This window comes from Neovison vison, chromosome 3 (genome assembly GCF_020171115.1).
Source record: "Neovison vison isolate M4711 chromosome 3, ASM_NN_V1, whole genome shotgun sequence".
Classification (NCBI taxonomy): domain Eukaryota; kingdom Metazoa; phylum Chordata; class Mammalia; order Carnivora; family Mustelidae; genus Neogale; species Neogale vison.
Window position 1 is genome coordinate 44,049,196 of NC_058093.1, and position 6,522 is coordinate 44,055,717.

Consider the following 6,522-nt stretch of genomic DNA (forward strand, 5'->3'; position numbering starts at 1 on the left):
GATCAGGCTCAGTAAGAGCTGACCCAGAAGAGTATTTAGGCCATGCCACGACAGATGGCGTGTTTTCCGAAGTCTGAGAGCCCATCTGCAACTATCCAATGGACACCACAGAAGTGGTTGGACATATTCCAAATACCTACACGTGGAAGGCTTCCATCTCTGTTTATCTAACTGAGGTTGTAGTTAGTAGAATTAGTCTGATAACACAATAGTGACTTAGAGTATTTATTTTTAACATGACATGCCATTTGTTCAATTTCACTTCAAAACGTTACCTGGATCTTTCCTTTCTGCTGCTGTAATCATGCAAATGTAAACATTTGGATTATGATTGGATGACCTAATTACTTTGAAGTTTGTCATGTTTAAAATTTCCCTCTCTTTCATAAAGGTACAGGAAATGCAGTGCTTGTTAAACACACTGCGCTTGTCCAAAGGGGAATTTATAATATTTAATGACTTTAGATTTCACTGCTGCTGAGTCTACATATTCCACTGTTAGCAGCGGAGCCAGGAAAGGAAATCACAGAGGAATCTTTGATGTCAAAGAAAAGCAGCTTGAATGGCAGGGAAGGAGATAATGGGTGTCGCTTCCTTAGAAAAGATAGGAGTAACATAAACCAGGACACAGGGGGCAGCAGGGAAGCCTGGCCTTGGCGTGCCAGAATCCAATGTTTATTTTATAATAATATCAAATAAGCATCCCTAATACTAGACATCCTACAATTGCACACTTTCTTTTCCCTAGAGTATGTTCAGATCTTTTACAAGAAGATGTAAGCCAACCAAAATCTAAAAACCCAACACTAATAACCTGTTTCTTAAAAGAAATAATCAAAGTAAGAATTTTGGCTCAATACATTTTCCCAAAGAAATTGGACAGTGTGACACCCCAACAGTTCTCCTAGCCTTTTTTTTTTCCCGATGTTCAGTATCTGAATGATGTTATAAAGAACCTAACCCATGAAAACGTACATAATTTGCATAACTTGTATAATGAAACTTGAGGACCCCAGGAAGATCTGTTCTTTCTCTGCCAGGCTCTCCTTCATTTATGCAGTAACTGCACTGGGGCCCAAGGTTTCAGTGATCACCTGTGCTCTGCCTTCCCCACATCACCAACATCACCCCCCCCTCGTGTTGACTCAGACATTCCTGATTAACCAGCAGCATGCACAAGCCTACGAGAATGGGAAAATATTCAGTGACAGGAAAGGTCGATTGCTGCTAGAAAGACAAAGAAGTTTTGGAAGCACAAATAAAAGCATTCCAAAGAATGTCAAGCAAAGCTCCCTGGCCCACACACTTTGCTGCATAATATAACAGTACAACAATGGCAGTGACTGATTTGTAGAAGGGCCATTCTGACTCATAAAAGCAAAGTTAAGTTCTATGTGTTTCCTCTATGTTCTGTTGAATCTGTTGTATTTCAAAGTCTCATGGAAGATTATAATGTTTAAAGTTTTGTTCATAAGAATTAGGTTCAATTATCTGGCAACTTCTCGTAGGTGAAGTAATACATTCTCAAGGATGTCAGATTGCTCAAGTTTACCACGAGAGGTTAATAGCCATCAGTGTTCCCCATCCCTAAAATATTTGCATGGACTGATTAAAATTATGAATTGTGGCTAAGCGCCCACCCTATGGAGGGTGATGAGAAGTTCTTTGAAATAAGGGTAATGACATTTCTCAATCCTCATCACCCTGAAGGAGCCTTGGTTGGGAGTCCCACCAAAACGTCAGGGATAAGGCATGGGGTAGCTTCCTAAAAGAAAGCAAGGACACTGCTACCACAAGATGTGGGGGGGGGGGAAGCAAAGAGCAGAAATCCACAGCAAATAAGGTGCAAGGTGATTTTCTAGAATATGCCTCCCCCTCTGGAAGAAACTCTTTTGAGTATCACATTTGAGCCCAGTTACCTTTCAAGCAAGGACAAAGGGGGACTTCTCTGTTGGGCAAAGACAGGGCAAAGAAAACGGTGAACCCCTGTCATTCTTTTCCCCAAAATTAGAATGGCAAATCTGTAGGGGCTGGTGTCCTACAAGACTGAAGGAGAAGGTGGGGAGATGGCAAGCATCACATTTGTCGATAGGAGACGGTCTCGTGGACATGGAGAGTTGGACAGCCCATTGGATTCATACACCTGTGGAGGGAAGAAAGGCCCCAGCATGGGTGGCAGGAGAGAGAAAAGTGCTCAGCGAGAAGCCTGCCAGTGTGTCCCCAGCTCACTCACATTCTCACACTTCCTCAACAGTTCTCACAGTCCTGTCGAAAGCTTTGACTACTTTTGAGAAGATAAAAGCCATCAAAAGCCAGGAACTTAAAACATATTTGAAGAGTCACCTTTACCATGTGGCCTTGGGGGTGTTTTGAAACCCTCAGTGGGCTCACTAATTTCAGAGAAAAGGCTCGGGCACAGACACTGAGTCCTCCTGTGAAGCAGAGTCAGTGCTCGAGGACCAGAGTGAGGCGCTTCCTCGCCCAAGACTTTGGAAAGCAAGAAAATGCTCTGAGGCTTAAGTGGAGAGACGGTCCACATATAAGGTGCAGGCCTCATGGGGACACCCATGGCTCCCTTCCTCAAGGTTGTCTGTGATCTCAGGGGTGCAGTTTCAGAATGTGCCCACAGTCATGAAAGCTGTCTTCAACTCCCAAGGAAACCCTGTGATGGCAGCAGATCCTGATGATGTTTATCCAGCACTTTCCAAGACTGAGGAACAATAAACAAAGTGGGCATGAATGTTCCAGTTACTAAAATGATGTTCTCTGTTAAGAAGAGGGGGAGCTATCAGCTCTCATGGCTGTCCTGATTTTCCCTACACTGATGTTCACCTCCCCATGTTCCCTTTACCCTTTGACATCCCAAGGCCACTAATCCTGAGAAGGGCCCCCAGCTAGCAGAATCTAAAAAGGAAATATCACTGGTTTATTTTATTCATGCATGTCGTCAATATTTATTATAACTTCCTATATGCCAAACTGTGCTACCATCTGTTGGTATCCAAATTTGAAGTGGCTACAGCCCGAGCTCTCAAAAAGCTTTCATGAAGATGTGTCCATCCTAGAGACACTTATAAAACTGTGGCATGGCAGTCGTATGGTTTGAAGAGCCACCAAACCCATTCTGTGGGTGATCAGTGTTCTGAGCCAAGGTTGGGGTTTTGCCTGGGCTGAGTCTAACTCAGAGGAATAGAGGAAAAGTGTGGAGGTGTGTGATGGCAGAGTGTGTTTGAGAAAACCTTAAGCGTCTTGGCATAGAGTTTGGAGTAGTCAATGGTTTGATACTTGCATAGACAGTCACCCTGGAGCTGGTGGCTTATATATCGGCTGCTCAGTAAAGGCTGCATGGACCCCATGGTGGGGTGGAGGCAATGGCAGTAAGCCAGGGAAAAGAGATAATGTGTAGCCATTAGGAGTAAAATTTAAACTCTCCTAGAAGACATAAAAGGAACCCTGAGCAAATAACAGATATTATAGACATTACTACATATTTCACAATATTTATGAAAAGGAAGGCTCAGTATCACAAATATGTCATTTCTCCCAAAGTCAGTCCAACACAAACTCATCAAAGTCCCACTGGGCTTTTCCTTGTGGAACTCAAGAAACTGATTCTAGAATTCTGTTTTGTTGAAGAGGTAGGAGACAGGGTATTGGAGTTGAATTGTGCTCCCCTCAAAACCCACATGTTGCAATCCTAAACTCCAGGACATCTGAAAGTAGCTGTATTTGGAGATAAAGTTCTTACAGAGATGATTAAGTTAAAATGAGGTCCTTGGAGTGGACACCCTGACTGGTATCCTCATTAGAAGGAGAGATTGGACCCAGTTACGTACAGAGAGGAAGACACAGGAAGACAGGGAGAACAGAGCCATCTGCAAGCCAAAGAGAGATGCCTGGGACAGATCCTTCCCTACAGTCATCAGAGGAAACCACACTTGTCGACACCTTGATTTGGGGCTTCTGGCCCCCAGTCCATGAGAAAGTAAATTTCTGTTGTTTAAGCCCCTACTTTGTGGTTATTTGTCATGGCCTCATTAAAAAGAAGAAGAAGAAGAAAAAGAAGAAGAAGGAGGAGGAGAAGGAGGAGGAGGAGGAGGAGGAGGAGAAGAAAAAGAAGAAGAAAAGAAAAAAAGAAAAATGTTGAGGATGTTGTCCGATAGATATTAAGGTTTATTATAAAGCTATGTAATTTACAGAGCATTATATCAGGACTAAGATGGACAAACAGACTAGTGCAACAGAATAGAGCATCCAGAGTCATTAGAAAAGCAGAAGTTTAAATCTGACAATTCATTCTCTGAGCACTTTGTGGGCACCTTAGCAATACAAGTAAAATGGGAAAAGCACTCACTCATGATCCCATGATACAATAATTCGCCCATTAGTGCAAATCCAGGAAAAATTCTCATGTGGACAAAAAGCACTGTTACCTCTCATCCTTTGGTGGGTTCTTTCCACGAACTGGGAGGCTTCCTGAGTGCATGCACTGAATCCTTGGAAGGGATGCTGGCATATCTCCAGACTTTTCTCCCCTCTGATATTCTGTCCATTAAGTTCCAGCCACTGTGATCTTCCAGGACTCTCAGCTCTGTCTTCTTTACTCAGGGAGTCAAGAGTCTCTACCCCATCACCCTATACCATAGCCTGCCTGGAAACTCTCCCAAGGCAGAATGATGGGCAGATACTGATTTACTATCCTACAGGATCACTATTCTCCACTGCCTGACATCAGTGTCTTGCAAATGACCATTCCATATTCTGGGTCTACTTTTTGTTTGTTTCCGGCAGAAAGGCAAATCTGATTCCCTATTATGCTACCTTGACAGAGCAAGTTCTTCTTGGATGAAATGCAATAGCTCCATGTTAAGAAATTAACTAGACTACTAATTAGAATTTACACATTACAATCATTCTTGAAACTATCTTGATCAAAAAAAATAAATTTGGAGAATAATATAGTCTGTCTGAAACACTTGCATAGTTGGAACATATGCAGAGTTGTCAAATATATATATCTATATATGTTTTTTTTTTAATGAGAAAGAGTGAGAGCTGGGGGAGGAGCAGAGGGAGAGGGAGAGAATCTCCTATATATTGATTTTATATACTGAAGGCGTGAAGTTATGAACAGGAAAAACCCAAATCAGTGTGAGGCTGGTGGTGTCCGAGTAGGGAGAGCCTTAGGGGACAGGACCAGGAGGAAGTAAAATGGGGGGTTGAACTTCATCCACCATGTCTTTTTTTTTTTTTTTAAAGACATGGGGGCACCTGGGTGGCTCAGTTGGTTAAGCATCTTCTTCAGCTCAGGCCATGACCCCGGGCCCTGGGATCAAGTCCCGCATAGGGCTTCCTGCTCACTGGGGATACTGCTTCCCCCTCTCCCTCTGCATGTGCTTTCTCTCTCACTCACTCTCTCTTTCTCAAATAAATAAAACCTTTCTTTAAAAAAATAAGAAATATGAAACAAACATGTAAAAATGTTAGTGCACCAACATTCCTTAAATCTAAGGGTTAGCTAATTTATCAATTAACTATTTTTTCTATGGCATCAAATTATTCCATAATTTAGTACACCTATCATTGAGGTTATCCGTAGTTTCTGCTATCAAGAATAGATATTTGAATTTGCCTTTGGGGCTCACTATTTTTTTCTCACATTTGCATAATTAAAAAGCTCACAGAGGTAGCTTCCTGGGGGAAAAAGAAAGCCTTTTTCTAAGAAGGAAATATCTAAGATAATAGAGCTCTGAAGATATCATTGTTCTGGCTGAGTATCAGCGAGATTTTCAAAAGTATAAGCAGTTCTAAGAGTACACTGCAAAATGTTTTCTTATGGAAAAAAAGGTTTTTGTCAGTATTCATGTAGAATAAAGCATGCACATAAATTATTGTTCAGTCTTATGCTTTTTGGGAGACGATTATATGTGCATGTGTATGCACATGTGTGTGCTTCGGTGTGTGTGTGCATGGCTATGTGTGCGCAAGGGCACACTTCTCCCATTCAGAGATGCCAGGAATCCAGAAGCTCAAAGATTTAGGAAAATGTGTAGGCTCATCCTCAGGACTATGAAAAGGAATAGGATTTGCTTGACGTCCATCACATAATAGTGAAGGGCAGGGCTAGACTATAACCAAGCTAAGCGATGTTTGCCCCAAAGCGGGTTTGCCCACGGCCAGCTGTGAAGAGGCAGAGGTGGGGCTAGCAGAGGAGTGCATCATTCTCTGTGGAAGCTTCGGTCAGGCTGGCTTGACCTTGAAGGCAGAGGGAGCCCCGCTGGTGGGCTCTGCATGTGGTAACTTTGGGAGCTACTCTAAGCATCTCTTGTAATATTTTTCTTTGCCATTATCCCCCAAATTTCCACAAGTCCTTATTACAAGTCACCCCTCGGTCTCTGCTTTGCTTTGGAAGATGAAGGACAATTTTGCTGCCCAGCTGCAGCAGACCATGGAGGAGGCTGTGTCCACATCCACAGCAGAGCCCAGCTGGGGCCAAGGGGTGGTGGTCTCTGCGGACACCAG